Here is a 22,497-nt window from a genome sequence, read left to right on the forward strand (position 1 = left end):
GGGGTGAGAGGAGGAGCCGCCTGTGAACTTCTGCTCTGATCCAGGCACTCTGCATATCTTAACTGTTTTTGAGACAGGTTCTCTTGGCTGGCCTGGAACTCCCAGAGACTCTGCCTCCTGAGTACTGGCATTAAACCATGCACCAGCTGACCCTTCTTTAATTCTCACCAGCACTATCAGAGCGCATGTGATCTAGATGCTACACCGTATCACAGGTGTAGACACCGAAACTGTAGACAGTCACTGCTGCCATGTGGTAGGGTCGGCTCCGAGCCACACTTCTTTCAGACTGAGCTATTTCTGTTGCCTCCTTGATTGGTAAATACATTTGCTTGGTTTTGTTCTTTTTAGCCTGTGCTATGGTTTCTCTGGGGCTCAAAACAAAACAGTTTGGATTTTAGGGGCTGAAAAAGACCAAAGTTGTATCATTCTGCCTTCTCCTAAGGTCCATTTTCTGGCTCCTTTGCTGCCCACGTGTCCCTCTTAAGACAGAGAAGAAATTCTCTGGTGTCTGCTGTTTGTTACCCAAGCCAGCTGTGTCGTCAAGGGAGTGACCACCTGCTGCGCTCTGTAGAGTCTGATGCTCTTACTTTCCCACAGCCTTTGTCCCATTCCTCCCCTCCCCCTTTCTCTATTTGAGAACAACAACAGCAAAAACACGATTTTAAAGAAGTGATGTAAGACTACAAAGCTGCTCCCTTAAAACTCTTTTTAGGGTTAAGAATTCCATGTAAGGCTGCCAGGAACCAGTGAGCAGGGTTCCTTGGAGACAGGTGCCGAGTCTAATTCCAGTTAATATATTCATTGATTTCTTGAAGACTGTAGCAAGAAAGATGTCAATCAAAAAGATTATGGTTAACTTTAATTTGGGGGAAAGGAACTGTCGTGTCAAAGAGAAGTAAAAAAACTAATTTATGCAGGAATAAAGCCTCTAACTAGAATATACAACGAAGAAACAGTGAAATAAGTTGGGGGGGGGGTGTCTGTGTGAATAGTGGGTAACCAGCCAATCACTGTGAAACATCAGGAAGGATGAGCTACTATCAACAAGGAATGACTGTCTTACGTCTCTGGGGTGTGTGTGTGTGTGTGTGTGTGTGTGTGTGTGTGTGTGTGTACCTTGTTTAATAGGGAAAAAATCTAAAAGCAGGGCACAAAGAAATAGGCTAATTATTCACCACTATCAATAAAAAATAGAGAGGCCCAGCAAGTGGCCTGGAGAGTAAACATGCTTTTGACCTGAGTCCAACCCCAGAACCACATAGAGGTAGCATGTGGAGTCATTTAAATCCAACATAAATCCAACATAACTCAAACATCAGGTCAATGCAGATGACAAAAATGTATTGTAACCAAGCCACTACTGATTGATCAGGGCCACAGAACAGACTCAAGAGCTGAACTATGACCCTGAAAAGAAATTGCACAGGATTTGTAAAGGATGAGACCACAAAGTGAGAGGGAGCGGGCTGGGCTGTAGCCCTGTCCAATCATATTTTGACATAAGGAGTTGAGCAAAGGAGTTTTCACCAGTCATGGTAGGAGTAGGCTCCTAGACCTGGAACATAAACTTGTTTGACCCTGCCAGCGAGATGGAGAGGTTGTCCCTGAAATGCCTGGACTCAGACACCTGTTTCCTTATAATGTAAGGGTCTATGATTCACCAAAGAATGATACCCCAGACTCTAATATGTAAACACAAAGAGTGTTTTATTCTGCAGAAGTCCAGCAAGCTGGGGTCTCCCATTACCAAGATAGAGAGACCACCAAGTGAGCTCGGAGTCTCCATTTAAAGCACATTGGAATTCTGGGGTAGAAGAGCTTTATCTTACTGTGTCTCTAGGCATTCCGGAACCATTATAGGGAGTAAAGTGTGGAAACTGCTGCTGACCCATTATCCTTGCCCAGTTCTTAGAAACAGAGGTTTAGGCCTAGTCTCCTTAACTGCCAATTTGAAGCCTGTCATGAGATTGTAAGACTCTGAGGAGCCTTAGCTTACCGGGGAGCCCCTGAGTGAACAACACAGAGCCGGGGATCAATGCAAAAGCAAGAGGAATTTATTGTTCCAACGTGTTGGGGTCTTGGGGTCATCCTGCACCCAAAGGAGAGGGTGGTGACCCCGTGCAGCCCAGTCAACAAGTTTTTATACAGTTTTCAGAGCAGCAGCCATTAGGGACAATGTGATTGTCAGAACAGTATGACTTTTAAACTGATTGGTCATTAGAGAATGAGGTGGCAAGGACTTCCCTTGTCTGTAGGTGGCCAACAGTTGGTTTGGTTGGTTCATCCTGTTCTATGACCTTTCTCTCCCAGGAAAGGAGCGGGTGGAATTTTCCAAAGACTCTGAGCTGACCTCTTCAAAATCAGCCTAGCCTTCTCAATGATAGAAGCCAGTCCGCTATTGGAAAGTCCCCAGGTCTCCAAGGACCTGGGACCTTCAATTTAGTTTCTCCCTGTGAATAATGGAATCTGAAAACAAAATGGTAGCATTTAGAACAAGTTTCTTATGCTTGTTCTGAACAGTGGAAAGAGAGAACTGACTCTACAGGGTTGTCCTCCGATCCCTACGAGTGTGCCTGCGCACATTCATCACACGCACATGCACGCACACAAACACACACACACAATCCGAATAAATAAGTTGTTTAAGGATTTGAGAAAATTAGATTAATGTTATTTTCTTTTATTTGCTCTCCTTTTCTCCCCTCCCCTTCTCCCTCTTGCTCCAGCCCCACTAGCTTTGGGCCGATTCTTTATTCTTCTAACCTATGAGATCTGGGGATTAAATTCCCCAGATTTATTATTTTTTATTATTATTTATTCCCCAGATTAAATTCCCCAGGTTTGCTTGGTGGCAAATGCATTTACAAACCTTGCCTGCCTGTTGCTGTGCTGTTGTTTTCAGTGCTGGATCTGAACTAAGTCTGCCCCAGGCCAGGCGAGTGCGCTGCCACAGTGCTATATTCTAGCCCAGAGGGGTTAATTTCAGGCAAGGAGCATTTTTAAAACTTCAGAAAGCCTAAGGAGACCCTAGACTCACGTTTGAATCCATCAAGGCATACCTGTGTGTCCGTCTCTTGCTCCTAACAGTACAGCCAGGGAGCCCATTGCTTTTGAGAGACGGACTCACACAAAGGCCAAGTGGTTATAGAAAAGGATCCGGAGCAGGAAGGCCTTCAGCCAGGAGCTAGAATGTTCTTCGTAGTCCTCACAGCCTACATTTGTTTTGATTTTTGTGTTTGATCCTTCTGGTTTCTGGAGGGAATGACTTCATATAACTTTATGATGAGAGTTGACTCTTTTATTGGTTTTTACTTTGGCTTTTTTGAGACAGGATTTCTTAGCACAGGCCTGGCTGGCCTGACGGCACATTTTGTAAATCCTGATCATATTGGCTGCGAACCTATTCTCCTGGCTCTGCCTTCCAAGCATGCACTACCAAACCTGCTGGGCCCAGAGTTGACTCTCCCTTTTTTCCTTATGGTTTATTTATTTGATGTGCATTGGTGTTTGGCCTGCTTGTATGTCTGTGTGAAGGTGTCAGATCCCCTGGAACTGAAGTTACAGACAGGTGTGAGCTGCCATTGTGGGTGCTGGGAACCGAACCAGGGTCCTCTGGAAGAGCAGCCAGTGCTCTTAACCTCAAAGCCCCAGAGAGTTGTCTCTTACTTCCATGCAAGAAAACAAACAGGAGTTTTCATCGGGATCGCTTCTCTTTTACTCTTTTGCTTCTACAAAGCAAAATATAGATAATAATAAATTTATAATTTCTTATTTTATCCTTGGTTTTAGCTTGAATTATTCAATAAAAGGTACTTTTCTCCTTTAAGTATTTATAACTTTAACAAGCAAAGTATATATTTAAAGGAGTTTTTTTTTATTGTTTATATTTTAAGAAAAAAGACCTATTAGCATATTATGCTCATACATATGTGTGTGGCTTAATTTTTTTGTCTTTTTCAAGCTCTTTATTTTGTTGTCTTACTCCTTAAATCTAAAAATCTATCTATCCATTAAAAAAAAAATCAGCAGATTGGAGGTAGTATGATCCATACACACCAGGGGTTAATTACAGAACCAGAGAAAATTTTTTGTGGGTTTTTTCTTTTTTTTTTTTTTTCTGGTTGCTTGGTTGGTTTTTGTTTTATTGTTGTTTGATACAGGGTTTCATACATACAGATACATAGTTCTGGCTGTCCTGGAACTCACTCTACAAACCAAACTCACAGAGACCCACCTGCCTCTGGCTCCCAGTGTTGGGATTAAAGGCGTGTACCACCATGCCTGGTTCAGGATTTTAGAAGAGCTGACCACTGCTTTGAAAAATAGAACATAGGTAGATTTGATGGTACACACCTATAATCCCAGCATTTGGGAGGTAGAGAAAAAAAGGATAAGGAACTCAAGGCCATCCTCAGCTATGGAGTGAATCTGAGGCTAGCCTGGGCTACAAGAGAACCCATCTCAAAAAAAATAATAATAATATGATAATTTAATTTTCCCTAATAGTTTTTATCTTTTGGTTGTGTTGAAGAAGGGGACATCTCAGGGCAGCAGAGTCCAAGCTAATGTAACTTCTGGGCTCAGGTCATCCTCCTGCTGTGACTGTCCAATGATGTAGACTACAGGCGTGTGCTACCACGTCTGACTGTAGACTGTTAGCACTGCTAAGATTAATCCCTGAGTACCAACAAGCACTGAAGGCTTGTCGTGCTCTAATTTATGGGTAACTTTGCAATCAAAGTCAGTGGTACAACCATGGTACCTTTACAATATTTGGCTGTTTCCAGGATTTTTCTGCCATCTGATATCCTTAACGCTACATTCTAAATTCATTTCAAACTGGCCACAAGAAAAAAAAATCGAACTCATAAATAAACCATGAAGATTTGATCTTCCTCCTGGGAAAAGTCTCTTGACTGTCATTCAAAGACATAGCAGCCCCTTTTCAGTAGAACACAAGTCCTTCTCAGCCTTGGAGCCCAGTGCCAGAGTTCCAAAAGGTCACAGGTCATTCATTTGGAAGGCACAGTTCAGGGCTAGTTAGATTTTTAACCTGCTAGAGTTGAGATGCAGCACAGAGAATGGAGAGCAGTTTGAGGAGAGAAGCCTCACAATCACGGTTCACTGGGCAGCCATACGTACCCTAGCTGGTGCAGTCTGTGGCCACAGACCTGTAGCGCTGCCCAGCACATCAACAACCATGGGGCATAAGCTTCATGAGGAAGATGCTAGCCGCCATTCCTTGAGCCCTCGCCTTGAGTCAGGCACTGTTCTAGTTGTGCCCAGCTCTTTGTTTCCTTTTCTAACGCGCCCCCCCTAGAGCTTTGCATCCGCGGAGAAATCACAAGACGCAGAGATCAGGTAGTTACTGTAAACGAGGCTTTTTAATCTTTATCACCCACGTGGAGAAACGTGGAGAGACGCGGAAGGGCCGAGCTGAGGAAGGGGTCCCGCTTAAGTACAGTCTAGAGTGACGTATTCACTTTTGATTGGCTGTTCGCTCACCACCCAATATGCCTCAGGATTGGCAGTGACTAAGGAAGCCTATCTGCCTAGCAACTGCGCAGATAACAGCAGCTTCCTACATCCTTTGGTCTTCACAGTACTGTGAGGTTGGCATTGTAATCCCACATTTAAAATGTGGAAACTGGGGCTGGAGAGATGGCTCAGTGGTTAGGAGCACTGACTGCTCTTCCAGAGGTCCTGAGTTCAATTCCCAGCAACCACATGGTGGCTCACAACCATCTGTAATGGGATCTGATGCCCTCTTCTGGTGTGTCTGAAGACAGCAACAGTGTACTCACATATATACACACATATACATATATACATACATATATTTTTTTCCATGTATATATATGGAAACTGAGTCAGGAAGAGGTTAAATAACATGATTCACACGTATGAAGGGTGGACCAGAGATTGTTTCCTGGCAATCCAGCTCCTCCAGCTTGAAGTAATGCAGGATCTATACTCAGTGTTGAAGATACAAAAATAAACAGAACATTGGTCTCAGGGTAAGATGAGTGGACCAGAATGTTATTTTATTTGTTTATTTTGAGGCAAGGTCCCACTACGCAGCCCTGCTTAGTCTAAATCTGGTCATTTAGCCTTGGCCTCCCATGTGCTGAGATTATCTCTTGGGGTGCACCACCGTGCTCAACCCCAGACAGTTTCTCATGGTGTCTTGTGGAATCCCTAGTGGAAGCAATGAGTCAGTCTGTGAGGTAAGAGGACAGGAGTCCGCTCAGAGGCATTTTCTGTGTCACCCTTAACTCTGAAGTATATTCTGTCTGCAGAACAGGCTGGCTTGCCTTCATCTGCTATTTACCCTGGCATGGAGTGATGAAAAGAGTTGGGGGAGGGGTAACCTTGGGACTGCAGTCAGGGAAGAGCAAGGGGGAGAATGGCCAACCTCATCAAGTCTGTCCCAGACCACTCTTGAATGGATGACTCTCCTGTCCCTTCAAGGCTGGTTCTGCAGAAATACAAGAGGGGTGTGCAGACAGAGACAGACTGACAGAAAGACAAAGAAAATTAGAGGGCAATATTAATGAAGGGAAACCTGTAGATTTCCCTAAGACCCAGCTAGGCCTAGAGACAGACAAAGTTTAGCTACCTCCGATCAGCCTTCAAGCTTGCTAGGCATGGTGTCACAGTCCTGAGATGTAAGCAGTCAGGAGGCTGGGGGTGGGGCGTCACTAGTTTGAGGCCAGCATGAGCTATTCATCCTTTCTCAAGTAAAACAGAAGAACAAAGCATGGGGAAGCTTAAACAAGATGTGTAAGGCATGTGAGTTGCCTGCCCCTTCCCCCCATAGCAGCCCCTTCCCCCCACCATAGCAGTGCTTAGCTGCAGGTGCCTTTCAGAGTCTTACTTGAGTCTTTAGATCTCAAAAGGAAATGCTTAGAAGAAAAAAAATCAAGCTTTAACCTCTAGTCTGTTGGCAGAGTCTCTGGAGTCTAGACTATGTCTTAGGAGCCAGAGCCAGCTTTGCAGTAACCAATGAATAAATAATGCACTATGGCCCGCCTGTTGACCTGATGCTCTGAGCAGATGCCTCTTGAGAGGATCGTGTCATCCTCAGCTAAGGGCATAGAAATGGATGTGCCTCAAACCCCTCCCATTTCTTATTACTTCTCCCATGAATGTCGTCTCTCTACCCACACCCACACTCTCCTGTGTGCTTTCTGTCAACCTGCCCTACATGGCATGAATGCCTTATTTTATTAAAGCTTAGGCTAATGAAATATCAACTACTTCAGTCGTTTCTCAGAGGGGGAAAGATCTGTGAAAATAGAAGAAAGAAAAATACATCATGGGAAATGGCGCAGTTTCGAAGATGGGAGGGAGAGAAGACGGCACATCTTAGAGAATAGTTAGAGACAGCAGCTAACCATGAAGGGCTGTGTGTGTGCTGAGTGGAGCTGTGGGCACCTCCTTACTGCTGTGTGGGTCAGAAAGCTCACTACAGCTTAAAAGGGAAGTCATGTGACAGGATCTGGATCTCCAGGAAGATCTATCTACCCAGACTGTGTAGATTAGCGAAGGAGGTGGGGCCTATTAAATGGTTATAATGTTTATCCAAGGAGAAATTAATAGGGTAATCTTAGAAATGAGGAGAGGGAAGGGGATTCGTTTGAGAAATCCTAAATAAAAGGTGTTTCTGGATTTGGCATCCAGGAGAGGAGAGGTTCAGGTGATGCCATGCAGTGCCACAGAGAAGAGAGGACAGCTGGCTTCTTAGACAAGTGCTACGCTCTGTTTTGGACAACCCATGGTAACCTATCGAGGGCTGAGACTACAGGGCTGTGCCACAGTGCATGGCTCTTGTCTGCTGGGCTTTGGCATTCAGACAATGATAGCAACCATAATGATATGGTCAGAGGCTTAGCTAGAGGACCTCCAGTGTATGGCATCTGTGGGCGTAGGACGCCCACACAAGGAGGCTGAACGTACCTGAAGAACAAAAAGAAAGCCAGGGACAGAAATTCTTTTGTGCAGAATGGAGAAGAGGAAGCAGAGAAGGGCGGGTCTCCGTGTGAGCACCCTCATGTCCACTGGGAGATCCAGTGCAAGAGGCAGCTGTGGAGAGGCAACATGGGAAATATGCTGAGCTTCAGTGTCACGTGCTTAGAGCAGGCTTCCTCGGCCTCTCTGTTCACCCATCCATTTATCCACTCATGGGGGTGGGGGGTGGGGCACATGTTATCTGATTGTTCTTACAAGTTCACACATGTACACTTTGCATGATAGCCCCACTCACCTCCCACCTTCCCCACCATCCCTAACCACAAATCTTTGTTGAACACTCAAATTTCTTCACTCTGTTTTATGACCCATATAAAAAAAAAAAAACCAGGGGCCATCTATGCGACCATGGGTTTGGCACATTCCTTTGGACCCTGGTAAGCTCAGCTCAGGGTACACAACTGAAAACTGCAATTTTTCTCCTCCCCCAGGGTAGCCAGGAGCTTGGATGTAAAGGGTGAGGCCCATGAGTATTTGTGAGGGTTGTTTTGCTTTATCTTACTTTGTGTATCAGTGTTTTACTTGCATACATGTCCATGCATTATACATGTGCCTAGTGCCTTCAGGGCCCAGAAGGAGATATCAGATGCCCTGAAGCTGGAGTTACAGACATTTGCAAGCTATCCTGTGGGTGCTGGGAATTGAACCCAGGTCTCTGGGAAGAACAACTGGTACTCTTAACCACTGAGCCAGCTGTGTAACCCCAGCATTTGTGGGGTTTGAGACAATGTATCACTGGGTAGCCCAAGCTCGTCTTAAACTTGTGGTGGTGTTCATGTGCTAGTCTCCCTGGAGCCTATGACAGGCACATGCCACCTGTTTATTGTCTCCCCTAATCCCTGTCCACGGATTCATCAGGCAGCCGACTGACTTGTTCACCTTTTTATCCCCTAGACCACGTTTCGCATAGAATAGGCACAGATGAGTGTTTGAATATAATAGAACAATCCATTAGAATAACTATGCAATAGTGATTTTTGTGGTCTTTTGATGGGTTTAAATTTTAACTTCACCCCTTAGGACCTTGGAAACTGTGCTAGCCAGCTTTATGTCAACTTGGCACAGGCTAAACTAATTTGGGAAGAAACCTTAATTGAGAAAAACTCCCCCATCAGATTGACCTGTGATGCATTTTCTGGGTTAATAACTTGGGGCGGTGATGGGGTGCGGCTCACTGTAGTCCTGGGGGCTATAAGAAAGCAGACAGGCTGGGCAGTGGTGGTGCACGCCTTTTAATCCCAGCACTTGAGAGGCAGAGGCAGGCGGATTTCTGAGTTCGAGGCCAGCCTGGTCTACAGAGTGAGTTCCAGGACAGCCAGGGCTACACAGAGAAACCCTGTCTTGGGGAAAAAAAAGAAAGGAAGGAAGGAAGGAAGGAAGGAAGGAAGGAAGGAAGGAAGGAAGGAAGGAAGGAAGCAGACTGAGCAAGCCAGTAAGCAGCACTCCTCCATGGCCTCTGCCTCAGTCCAGGTTTCTGCCCTGTTTGAGTTCCTGCCCTGACTTCCCCGATTGTGGATTGTGGTATCAAACTGTAAAGTAAAATAAACCCTTTCCTCCCCGAGTTGCTTTTAGTCATGGCGTTTTCTCACGGCACTGGAAACCCTGACTAAGACAAGAGCCTTAATTTGTTGTACAGAATGGAATACTGACCTTTCAGGAAGGTGTAGACGTCCCTAACACGGTCTCCAGCCTCCATTCCACATTCCCCGATGTCCGCCTGTTCATCCTCTCATGGCCATTTCTGTGTCAGCCAGGAGCTGACTTCTCTCTGCTCCACAGAGTGCCCTGCCATAGCCTGCTAGTGTGTCCTACACGTCTTCCGTTACTAAAAGTGGAAATAGGGGAAGAACTGTTGGGCTGGGCTTCCTGGCATTCCTGTCTGTTCCTAGTCATTGGAGCTTTGCAGCTTTTAAATTTTGGAAGATGGGCAGAAAATTGCCCACTTTGCAGCCATTATGTTGATATCATTTTTTAATGTCCTAGATAATTTCTAAGTTTTTTTTTTTAACTCTGAAATTCTGTGGTTCTGGTAGAAGTGGATGCTTTGGCATGGGATACAGAGTCACAATCTTGAGCCTCTTCTTTCCTTCTCTTGACTTCTCCAGTTGATGACAGCTTTTAGCTCCTCATCACAGTTACAGAGATGCCAGAAATAAACCTCAACATAATATGTTGTCAATGATTTTCAGTATATTCAACTAAAAGAGTAAATGAGGTGTATGGAATCCACTGCTCTGGAGGGTACCAATCAGTGAGCTATAACGTTTTCAGATTTCCATGCAGGCACATTGTGAGGCGTGACATCAGAGATTAAGGAGCAGCATGTGCCCCTGTACTCCAGCTACTCAGGAGGCTGAGTCCAAATGTTGTGAGCCCAGGAGTTCAAGGCAGCCTGAGCAGCACAGTGAGACCTATCTCTAAAAGGGGGCGGGGGGCTGGAAAGATACCTCACTGAATAAGAGCTCTGGCTGCTCTTCCAGAGGACCCAGGTTCAATTCCCAGCTCCCACATGGTGGCTCACAAGCATCTGTAACTCCAACCCCAGAGGTTCTGACACACTCCTGCCTCCATGGGTAGGCACGTGATGCACAGACATACATGAAGACAACATACCCATATATTTAAATACATTTTTTTAAATAAAATAAGAGCAGTGGAAAGTGATGTCGTTTCCAGGTTACAATGGCCACGTCCTCTTTACTGAGCATCATATAGAATTATTGACACAAAATTGCTGTCATCATTGCTTAGAATATTAATAAATCCTCTTCTACCTTCAGTACAGAAATTGAAATTGGTTTAATGGATTTCCTGTGCTGTTAACATTGGCAGTGAGAAGACTGAGACTACAGCTCAGTGGTAGAGCACTTAACTAGTATGTTCACTTAACTAGTATGTTCACTTAACTAGTACACACGAGATGTTGACTTGAATTCCTGGTACCACCCTGGCAGTGGGGGTTAGGGGAGCAAAGAGCTATTTTTGAAGTGTCCTGCTGGTATGGTAGAATTACCTCAACCTGTAGGGAAGAGGCTATGATGTCTGTGGACCAATTGGCCTTCTGACTCTCATACTCAAAATATCGGTTATTGTGAATTAGCTAATATAGGGTGAGTGAGATAGGTCGGTCAGGAAAGGGCTTGCTTCAGAACCCTGAGGACCTAAGTTTGATGCCCCGCCCCCAACCCCTTCGACCCAAGTCAAGAAGTCAGGCATGGTGAGCACATGCTTGTAACCAGAAGAGGGAACCGGGCAGACCCTTGGAACACACTGCCCAGCCAGCCTAGTCTGTTGGCAAGCTCCAGGCCAATAAGAGGCTATGCCTCAAAAAGCAAGGTAGGTGGCAGCTCCTAAGTAAAGTCACCCAAGGTTGTCCTGTGGCCTCCATACACAAAAAAAGTGAATATATTCATTTAAGTTAACACCTGGTATTGTCTAAGGCAACGTCAGTGTTGCTGGGACACCAACCCTGCCTCTGGTATCCTCACTAGTAGGCATCCCTGAACAGGAAATGAAATAATGGCTTCTAACACTTTACCTCCAAAGTCAAAGCACTGAGGCTGCATATTAGCTAACTGTTACTGTATGAGAAATTACCCTAATTAATCCGAAGTCAGTGACTTGCCGAATAGATCAGCTAGAAAATTAATGAGCTATGTTGAGTTCATTGTGCTGGAAGATAAGAATTGATTGTTCTCCCTGCCTGAAACAGCAGCTATATCACAGAATCTCCAAGGGATGGGGATCCAGAGGCAGTCTACCTGAGGCTTGACTGAGCCCCAGGCTCCTCTTGCAAACTCACTCACAGCTGTAGGCAGAAGGCTGTGGTTCCCCTCTCTGTGGACCTCTTTGTAGATTCTCAGGATGTGGCAATGGCCTCTCCCAGGGCTCCGACTGACCCTGGTCCATTGCAGGAGAGGACTACCCAAGCTTATGAGTGTTAGAAGCAGAACGTTGGAGGTCGTGTTTATATCCTTTACCACCTTCCCAGGGTACAAGGTTGGCCTTAGGAAGGCTGAACCAAGACCAGACAGTTCCAGCAGCACGCTTCTTCCAGTACTGCTGTCCTATGCGCTTGGTCCCACCCCTGCTCTTCCCAGTAGTTTCTTCCTTCCTGGTGATTTTATCTCAGATGCTCAGGATCTCCGCAGTCCTCCCCCATGGCTCATTCTCTTTGAATGTAGTGAGTAGAGAGGTGAGCTCCTTCACTCCCAGAGGACAGATGCTGCTCTGTAGGAGCTAAGCACCACACATCGCTCCTTCTCTCTGTGCTGTGAAAAGCGCAGCCGTGCATGCATGGTCCAGACTGCTTATGCTTCAGGCCCGGCCCCTGCCTTCAAGAACAAGGTCTCCCTCCACAGCTTTTGCATCCATTAAGATTACTGCCTCTAAATCTCCCTATTGAGTCTCCCCACTGCTCCTGGGAATAGAGACTAAGCAAGACCCTGTTGTACTGCACACTGTGGTTTGTAGCCACCATTTACAGCACATGCTTCAGGCATTGAAAACAAATGTCATTTCACAATTGTCTTAGTTAGGGTTTACTGCTGTGAACGGACACCATGACCAAGGCAAGTATTATAAAGGACAATATTTAAATGGGGCTGGCTTACAGGTTCAGAGGTTCAGTCCATTATCATCAAGGCGGGAGCATGGCAGCATCCAGGCAGGCATGGTGTAGGAGGAGCTGAGATCTTCATCTGAAGGCGGCTAGTGGACTCCCAGGCACTTAGGATGAGGGTCTTAAAGCGCACACCCACAGTGACACACCTACTCCAACAGGGCCACACCTACTCTAACAAGGACTCTCCTAACAGTGCCCTTCCCCAGGCCAAGTATATACAAACCATCACAACAATCAAAGCAATAATATGCAGAAATTTTCATACTTGTAATTTGTTCTGTCAATTTGAGGAATATATCAAGATTACTTTACAAATGTAGGGGTTTTTTTCCTGTAGTATTTTGTAGCCAGTTTGGGAAATTCCTACCTTGACACCGTGATAATGCATTTAAAACCCAGTAGATTTCCTTTTTAACTCCATGTTTGAGGAATTATACTCTGATAATGTGTGAAATATGATACAAAAACGTTACCAAAAAAAAAAAAAACAAAAAACAATATAGTATATATAATTTAGTGACAGCCCGGATGTCTGAATTACTTCTTTGGCCTAGTGAAACCCAGTTTTTAAGTTAGAAGTTAGCTACTTAGTTATACTCTTGTATAATTTCTAGTTAGTCATCTAATGGAGGCCCTTAGGCATCTGGGATACCAGCCTAACAAGGTGGAACCAAGTGTCCATCAGGAATTCCCGTTGGCATACACCGACATAGATTTTGTCATGATATACCTAACATCGAGAAGTTTGAGTCTGGAATAATTCTGCGGCTTTTCTTGTCAGCTACTGATCTCATCCTCGGCTTATTTCAAAGACCACAGTGGCTTCTATCTTTCTTTTCTCTACCAAGAAAGGTAACAAAATCTCTCCAAGATTATCTTCAAGTTTGTTGGAGAGAATCTGGCGTATCCATGGATCTGATTGGCCTGTGTAGCTCACTGCTAATAAACAGCTTTAGAGTCTCGACAGCTAGGATACCTGAGGGAGCCATCTCGTTGACTTCCCTCCGCCTCTGTGTAACCACAGGTGTGACGTGAGAGTGGTTTTACATTCAGTTTCTGCCAGGGAAATAATAAACTGTGGAATTGCTTGATGAGGTGAGTGTGTGAGTCCATTTATCTGAGGATGCAGTCATTAACTGGCCCAAGCTAACCGGATTTTACATATGCACTGTCAGCTGGGCCCAGGAGCCCGCTCAGCGTAATAAACCCAAGTTCAGTCTGGAATAATGGGACAGAGCCTTCGAGTCCTTGCGAAACCATCCAAAAAGCTCACCTTCCAACCCTGGCTTGTGGTCCCCAGGCCCATCTGTTACTGGAGTCAGGGCCACAGCTGAAAGCAGAGTGCAAGTTATATGGCTACTGCTGAGCTGTAATAAGCGTGTGTTCAACCCTGGGTACCAATAGCTTTAAACACTTGAACTGCCTGTCTCCATGTGCCATCATTAGCTGGTAAATACATGACAGAAACCAAGCAGCTTATCCTCCTGTTGCCACGGTGACTTGATTTCAGTGTATTTAATCTGCAGGTCCTGGTGGAATGTACTCATTAGCATCCTTTCTGCCTCCGAACTAAAAACCAGTGCCAGTCTCCTCAGGTAACGCAGGCCACTGAGGTGACAAGGCCCTTCACTGCCTTCCAGCTGTGTGACAGCCAGAGCGGAAAGGCAGGAGTTAGAATTGTAGTGAAGACAGGAATGACTGACTGTGGTCTCCATCCTCCGTGTCTCAGCTAACTAACTCTTCAGACCAGATCCTGGAGAGTGCCAGAGGGCAGAGAGCCCCAGGAGATCGTTGAGTGTGGCTGCAGAAGTCACCGCTGCCCTAGTTACCTTGAACTGGTCATTCATATTGACGTAGCAGCAGTCTAATAAGACCCCAAGAAGACACTGAAAGACCTTAAGATCAGAGGAAGTGTTATTCCATACACAAGAGTATTCTTCTAGAACCAGCAAAAGGAAAATATTTGAGGAAAAAAAATACAGAATTACTGAATGTCCCCTTTAGTAAAGGCTTAGAATTAACAGTAAGAATATGAAGCAGTCATAGTTTTTCAGGCTGTCAGAGTCACACTCTGAGAAATGCTAGTGAAACAGAAAGGAATCGGTACCTTCAGTCCACCCATCCCTATAGTTGCAGTCAGGAACGTGCAGTCAGGAACGTGCAGTCAGGATCGTGCAGTCAGGAGTGCACCTCCAGCTCTGTCTGGTCTCAGCCTCGCCTCTCATGTGGTCCACTTCCGCTGCCTTGTCTCCCCATAGCCACTCTTGCCCTCCGTTGCTCTCAAACACTAAATCCCTGCCTGGAGGCACTGTATAACTTAACCTCTGCCTCTTCCTTAGTCACCTGGTACCCATCAGTCTTCCACCTAAAGGCCTTCTGCTATTGGTTGCCTGGACTGCCCTTCCCCCTCCCTCTGTCCCACCTTCCTCTTTCCCCCTTTACCTTATTCCTCCTGTCAGCCAAAGTCCAACTTCACTTCCTCATAGAGGCCCGTCTGCTTCACCACTTTCCCACCTCAAGAAGGGTCACATGTTTATTCCACATTTCCAAATCATGATGTCCATGTCCCTCACATCACTTTGCTATAGAACCATGTAACTGTTAAGAGCCTGTCTACAAACGTAGGAAGCTTTGAGAGAGTCTTAGACAGGTGCCTGGCACAGCTGACATGTACCGGATGTGTATGCTCTGGGAAGAGTGTTAAGCATCTCACATCTTATCAGGTGTGGACCAGAGCCTAATGCAGGACGGACACATCTACAGGCACACTCCCTCTCTAGCATCTTCTCTGTTCTCCCTCAGCTGTCGACAAAGATTTGTCTATAGGCATGGGCCTGTGGAAGCCCTGCCTCTCCTTGCCTTCACCATACTTTCTCCACATTGGGAAGAGGGACAGCTGGCCCTTCTCCCAATCGTGCTACAGCAATAAAAGCCGAAGCTCCAGGGTAGCTCCCTGCTGTCCGGTCTTCTGTGCTGACCCAAGAAGCCCATGGGGAAGAGGCTAACAGAAAACCAGACTGCTGGCCTCGTAGAATGGGGAACCCAGTTTCTCTCTTTCCCCACTTGCAGCCCTTTCCCATCGAAGGGCCACCTTCATCTCCTGCCAGCTTGTTTTGTTTTTAAATCATGTTTACTCCAAAAAAGAAGCTTTTTTAAAGCAACTAGAAAAACTAAAAATAATTACCTCAAAGCTTTGTGGGAAGCAGGCCTGTGATCACAAACCTCTGTGGACCATACACAAACTTCAAAGACTTTCAAGTGCCCAGCAGACAAAAATAATAGTTAAGGGAATCTTCATTATCTGGTAACTTCTCACATGACCTACCTTATCATCTATTCCTTGCTGAACTAGGGTGAACTAGAGGACTAACATAGACAGACAAACATCCTACGCATTCTTTTTTATTTTTTATTTATGTTTTCTAGAGATTTGTTTTATTTATATGAGTACACTGTAGCTGTCTTCAGACACACCAAAAGAGGGCATCAGATCTCATTACAGATGGTTGTGAACCACCTTGTGGTTGCTGGGAATTGAACTCAGAACCTCTGGAAGAGCAGTCAGTGCTCTTAACTGATGAGACATCTTTCCTGCCCTGGAATGGCCAGCACCTCTGGCTGTTCTGTTCTGAATTGGACCCATCTGTCTTCCCACATCTGTTGTCCTTTGAGCTGTCACGGCATTGATAATATAGCACTTTAAAAAGAAAAATTCCACAGTTTTCTGGAATTTTCTCATAAGATATTTACACCCATTCTGCAAATTTTGATTTGTTTCTGCAGGAAGAGACAGCAACAGTACAGTTGCTCTCTGGTCAGTAACAACCTTAGGCAGTCTATTGATTTCCGAGATACTAGACTGAAGGGCTGGCCAATGGCTCCACAGGGGATCAGGTGCCCTCGTGGCCACATAAGATCTTGTTTTTAAATGTAGCTGAAGGTAACAGAAGCAATTCTGATGGCAGACCCCTTACTAATACTGGTATGCATGGCAGCTAATGTTCACTGAGCTCTTTGTGTGTGCCAGGCTGGTTACTACCACGAGTCAGCAAAAACACAAAGCACAAACATTGGAAGGATCTTATCACAGAAAAGAAAAGAAAACGCTGTTGAGTTTGCCATGACACAAGTACTTTCACCATGTCAGTAAAGATCAAGCTCTTCTTGTCTTAGACTTCGGATACATGGTGTTCTTATACACAAAAGGAAAATGCAAATAATGAACTAATAAATGGGTCTGAACTTGCCCTCCCAAGTCAGGTAGCTCACAACCACCTGGATCAACAGCTCTGAGGGATCTAATGCCCTCTGCTGGTCTTTGGCAGCATGAACCTGTGAAAGTAGGGCCTAAAACTGAGGTGAAATAAGGACTCATGCAATAGCCAACTTTATTCAGAGCATCAGACAATTTTTATTCTGAGTGTTAAGAATCCTGTGAATAAAGTGCACAGTCACAAGGACACGCCTCTTGTGTTTTTCCACAGAGGCACGTGAATAACTACACTTAGGAAGAGCGTGAAAACACATGCCAAAAGCAGTTATGTGTTTCAGAGAAACCAAGGTCACAAGATTCTTGTTTTCTTGGAGTTTTCTAAAAAATACTCAGAATTCTCATTCAAGTCCATTACTGGACTGTGTTCTGACAGCGGCTCAGCAGTTAAGTGTGTCCTGAAGAGGACCCAAGTTCAGGTTCTAGCACCTGTATCAGGTGACTTACAGCCACCTATAACTCCAGCTCCAGGGGATCAAGTGCCTTCTCCTGGGCATGCGTGCACATTCATGCACGCGCACACATGCACACACACACATCTCAAAACAATAATTCATAAAATGTAAAAAACTATCTCAAGGGGGCTGTGAATACAGGTCAGTGATAAAATGCTTGCCTCATGAGCCATAAGGCCCTGGGTTTAGTTCCCAGCAATACAAAACAAAAGGATTCAGACAATCCTGGGCTATCTAGTGAGATCCAATCTCAAAAAGTTAATTGAGTAAATTAATTAAAAGTAAATTAAAATCTGAGAAAAGATCAGTGGAGATAATTTTACATGTATTATCTAACTTAACTTTGGCAGTAATCCCAAGAGAAAGATACTGTCATTTTACCCACATTATTATGAAGTAACCAAGGCTTGAAAGGGTTAAACAGCTTGCCTAGAGGTGCATAGTTGATATTTGTCCAAGGGAGGAAAAAAAAAGAGTCCCTCTGACTGCCAAGACTATTTTCTTGCTGCCATGTTATATTGGATTCACTTCTATAACAGACAAGCCTTTGAAGTAGATGCAGAAGGGATAGCCTGATCCTTCCAGACAGCCAAAAGAGAATACGGGGCTGCATAAAAGTTTTCCAGGGGTACCAGTTTCAAAGGCTAAATAAAAGGACTCCCACGAATCTAGAGCCTGAGACTCAGATTTCTAACCTAGAGGACAGGGTCTTTCTGTGTTTTGATCAAGCCATTCTTACTTCCCTAATGGGGGACAGTGCTATGCTAATGATTTAGCATCTGTCCTCTCGTGGATTTTATAAAACTTGATGACATGGTAGTTTTCTAATAGCAAGTGACAGAAAGCACAGAACTTTGCTGATGGATTCTTTTGGTTCTCACTTTAATGAATAAATGTACCTGCCAGTCTTGCCTAATTCATCACTCCAGCCTGCTTCCAGCTCTCAGTACAAATTGTTTTGGCTTGCATAGAACGGCCATTCCGCCCACGAGCTCCTGTGAGCTTGTCACTGTTCTTGGCTATTTGTATTGTTTCTTCCGGTCTTGTGTGTGAGGTGACCCAGCAAAAGCAAGCTGTCCTAGCCAGCAGAGCCCTCTCCTAGGCATCTCCTGGAAGCTTTAGTGGCTACTTCAACATTCTCCCCTGACCCTTAGGAAAAAATACCAGTTCTAAAGAAGCTGTACCATCTTCCCTTAGGCCTACTGCAGTCTCTACTGCAAAGTGTGTCTTAGGTGCCCGTTTGATGACAAATTGGTAGGTAAATTGTGTAAATGAACCAGAGACCCATTCAACCAAAATTATTTAATAAGCACGTGCTATGTGACCCAGCACTGTGTGTAACCGACCAAATAATAGAAATCACAGATTTTTCCTTCAAGAAGTACATGATACTCAGCTGGGAGATGACTTAAGTAAAGTGCTTGCTACAAAAACACATGGACCAGAGCTCAGGTCCCTGGAGCCCACATACAGCCAGCATAGCATGCTGATACAACCCCAGCACTCCTAAAGGGGGATGGAAGGTCAAGTTCGAGTGGTGAGTCAAGCCAATCCCCAGGAGATCTGGGGCCAGCTAGCCTGGCATATGCAGCAGAGAACAAGAGACCCTGTGGAAAACAAGACAGGACCACCACCCAAGGTTAGCCTCTGACCCCACCCCTCATACACGCGTGCACATGCCCACTCACACACACACAAACGTGCGCACACACCCCACAAACATAAAAGGATTTGCATAAAAGGAGAGATACAGGCACCATGAACAAATAAAGCCTAACACAGTGCACAATGTACTCTTCTGTTCTGTCATCCAGGCATGTCCAACATCTTGACATTGACACAACATTGTTTTGGTTTGGTTTTTTTCTGGGAGTGTTAGGCTGCTAATCACTCAGCTATTGGCAGGTCAGAACACTGAGTGTAGACACAGCCTCTCTCCCCTCTGCCACCTGCTGACGCACAGGTGACATAGCAACCACACCTGCAATGCCTCTAGGTGCAGTTGTGATACATTGTTATCTACAGAATTCATGCTCAGGAACCACACAAGCAAAAAATACCTCCTGTTCTCAGTAAGCTGATGGGTTTGTGTTGGGTTGCATTCCTAACTATCCCAGGTCTCTAGTAACCTGCCTCTAGGCTACAGTTTGGACACACCCAGTAATAGGCCTTACCTGTTGTAAGAGCTCAGAAAAGTCTGGAGAGCTGGTTGTGTTTGGGGTCATTAGTAGAGCCATAAGGGTCATGGAAGGACAGGGTTTATACAAGTAGATGAAGCAGGGGCAGCCCCAAACAGGAAAAATGACAAGAAAAATTACCCAAGTCCTTAGCATAAAACAAGCCTTCCTCCAGAGTCACAAGTTATTCCAAGTCCTGTCACCACTGATGGACGCCTCCTTTGGAACAGAGTCTAGAGGTGATCGGGTTCTCCTGGCTGCAGCCGGTAGCTTTTACGTTTCTATTTCATTGTTTCGAGAACTCCTCAGGCATGTGGGCAGCGCAGCTGGGGAGTTTGCTATATTGTCAGTGAGGAGGGCTAATCCACGTCATGCTGGAGCCCACTGAGAATGTCTGCATTCCCACTGGATGGCTTCTGTATTCTGACTTACACAGGTTCTCTCCTTTTATCCGTAAGAAATCTTCCTGTTTTTCCCCAAGGTTACCTCTTAAAGGTATTTGACTTTAGGGACATGGAGGTAAGTCAATAATTATATTTCTCTTCCATGTTTTCCTTTGTTAGCTTTCTCTCTCATTTGTGCTAGGACAGGGTCTTACTGCATAGCCTGAGCTCATCTCCGGCTCTCCGTCCTCCTCCCTCAGCTTCCTGAGTGCCTGGTCCACAGCCATGCACCAACACACCCCGAATTGTTTTTGTCTTGGTCAGTGGGATGAAAACACAGTTGGATTATGAATCACCAAGCCCAGCATAAATTCTGTGTTTTGAGTACCATTATTTCTTCTTAATTCTTGCATTGGGCTAAAGAGATAGCCCAGCAGTTAAGAGCACTGGTTTTCTTCCAGAGGACCCAGGTTCAATTCCCAGCACCTACATGGCAGCTGTCAACTGTCTGTAACTCAAGTTCCAGAGGATCTGACACCCTCACACACACATACATGCAGACAAAACACCAATCCATGGTAAATTGAAATTAAAATTAAGCAACAACAACAAAAGCTCACAACCATACTGGGTGGTGGTGGCCCCAGCACTTGAAAGGCAGAGGTAGGTGGACCTCTGTGACTTTCAGGCCAGCCTGATCCACAGAGCTAATTCCAGGATAGCCAGGGCTACACAGAAAAACCCTGTCTCAAAAAAACCAAATACATACATACATACATACATACATACATACGAATGTACATACATACATAACATACATTGTATTGAATGCCAAGTAAGGAACAGGCTGAAGCTCTAGCTCACTGATAAAGCTGGTGTGCCATCGGCTGCATTAGGATGAAGCTGCTGTGTCGACCCTGCTGTATTTCCACACTGGCTCGATCCCAAAGCTCTCTCTACAGGGGAGAGCACTCGGGCCTCAGTCTCAGGCAGTCTGCCTCCCTGCTACAGTTAGTCCTTGGTTCTTACCTCCTGAAACTGAAGTGTTGCTGTTTCTGGGTTCTCCCCAGCAGTCTTTCTACTTCTAAAACTCTTGTGATCTCAACATGAAAAGGAAAGTGTCCTTGAACTCTGAGTAACATTGGCCCTCACAGATCTCATAGGAATATAGAATGCAGAGCTAGGGAACTTTCATGTTACTGGAAGCAGAAATCGCCTATTACATCCACTGCTTGCCGAAAGTCTTCTTAAAGGGAAAAGCCCCGTATTCCTCAGCAGTTTTGTGTAGAAACATCAACGTCACTGATGGGTTGAAACATTGCTCAACAGCTACTTTCAGGAGGCTATTGATCAGGTTCTTGAGGAAGGAAGACCAACGCTGTTGTGGGACGCTGATGTTTGTGAGTTGGTGTGTGGAGGTCACAGGTCCAGCATGGAAGCAGCCTACGGTGAAATCATACTGAGTCCCTGAAGTCTCAGAGTCTCCCTCTGGAGGGTGTGGCTCCTCCTGGCATCCTTTCCTCTGAGAACCTATCTTTCTTAACTCCACACTGACGCACTGCACGTTTGAACAGAAGACAGGTTAACTGGCCAGAGCCACCCAGGGCTCTTCCTTCAGAAGAGGCAACCTCATTACTTAGGCTCCTAGATACTTAAAGGATAGTTAAGATTCTCCGTGCTCAGCAAGGCGGCCACGCCTCTAATCCCAGGAGGCTGAGGCAGGTGAGGAGCCAGGTCTACAGAGCGAGTTCCAGGACAGCCAGAGCTACACAGTGAGATCCTGTTAAAAAACAAAAGGGAACTCGACTGCAAAACTTTAAAAACTGTAACTGTTAACCTGCTTTTTTACATTACTATTGTTTTTATTCATTTAAGAAGCGTCTCACTGAGCTCAGAATGACCTGTGTCACATAGCCAAGGATAACCTGTACAGCCTTACCCTCCTGTCTGTACCTCCCTGCATGCTGGGACAGTAGGTACCACATATACTGTCATATCTGATTTATAGAGCTGAACAAGGGAAAGGGTGGAGGGGGTGGGGCGCACCGTGCGTGCTCAGCAACATCACCAGCCTTTCTTTGGGGGATTTTGTTTTGTTTTGTTTTATTCTTTAGAACGGGGTCATTTTATTTGTTTATTTTATGTATATAAGTACATTGTAGCTGTATTCAGACACACCAGAAGAAGGTATCTGATCACTTTGCAAATGATTGTGAGCCACCATGTGGTTGCTGGGACTTGAACTCAGGACCTCTGGAAGAACAGTCAGTGTTCCTAACCACTGAGCCATCTCTGCCCTGGGACTCACCATGAGCCAAAGTTAGCCGGAATGTCCGGATCCCCTTGCCTCATCAGAACGTGGCATCAGAGCTGTAGAACATGGTCTGCTCTTCAGTTCAGGACACCAATCACTGCCGTGAAACACCCCGGTTAAGTATCCTTTAGTATTAGGTGATGCTTTCCCGTTCAAAATACAGAAATCTTGAGTAGGGCTAGTAGGTAACACTTGTAATTCCTGTGTTCCAGATGTGAGGTAAAAGAATTAAAAGGTCAA

General features: G+C 45.3%; 1 protein-coding gene and 1 non-coding gene across 3 annotated transcripts in view; one reads left to right on the plus strand and one right to left on the minus strand.

Moving 5' to 3' along the window:
* Positions 1-22,497, plus strand: part of Micu1 (mitochondrial calcium uptake 1) — a 156,929-nt gene that overhangs the window by 97,784 nt on the left and 36,648 nt on the right. The window lies entirely within an intron of this gene.
* Positions 19,255-19,386, minus strand: LOC117725019 (small nucleolar RNA SNORA17). The gene has a single exon (XR_004608886.1). It is a non-coding gene; the product is annotated as a small nucleolar RNA SNORA17 (small nucleolar RNA).

Source organism: Arvicanthis niloticus, chromosome 20 (assembly GCF_011762505.2).
Source record: "Arvicanthis niloticus isolate mArvNil1 chromosome 20, mArvNil1.pat.X, whole genome shotgun sequence".
Classification (NCBI taxonomy): domain Eukaryota; kingdom Metazoa; phylum Chordata; class Mammalia; order Rodentia; family Muridae; genus Arvicanthis; species Arvicanthis niloticus.